This window comes from Arachis duranensis, chromosome 1 (assembly GCF_000817695.3).
Source record: "Arachis duranensis cultivar V14167 chromosome 1, aradu.V14167.gnm2.J7QH, whole genome shotgun sequence".
Lineage (NCBI taxonomy): Eukaryota > Viridiplantae > Streptophyta > Magnoliopsida > Fabales > Fabaceae > Arachis > Arachis duranensis.
The window spans coordinates 25,099,673-25,100,220 of NC_029772.3; positions in this window are offsets into that span (position 1 = coordinate 25,099,673).

The following is a 548-nucleotide window of genomic DNA, read 5'->3' on the forward strand; positions in this document are numbered from 1 at the left end:
TAGGGGTGAGGAGCTCTGCTGTGTCTTGATGGATTAATGCAATTACTACTATTTTTCATTCAATCACGCTTGCTTCTATTCTAAGATATCACTTGTTCCTAAACTTGATGAATGTGATGATCCGTGACACTCATCATCATTCTCACCTATGAACATGTGCCTGACAACCAACTCTCTTCTACCTTAGATTGAGTGGATATCTCTTGGATTCCTTAATCAGAATCTTCGTGGTATAAGCTAGAATCCATTAGCGGCCATTCTTGAGAATCCGGAAGGTCTAAACCTTGTCTGTGGTATTGTGAGTAGGATTCAGGGATTAAATGAATGTGACAAGCTTCAAACTCGCGATTGTGGGCGTTAGTGATAGACGCAAAAGAATCACTGGATTCTATTCCGACATGATCGAGAACCGACAGATGAATAGCCATGCTGTGACAGAGCGCGTTGAACATTTTCACTGAGAGGATGGGAGGTAGCCATTGACAACGGTGAAACCCAATATACAGCTTGCCATGGAAGGAGCCTTGCGTGCATGAAGAAGAAGATAG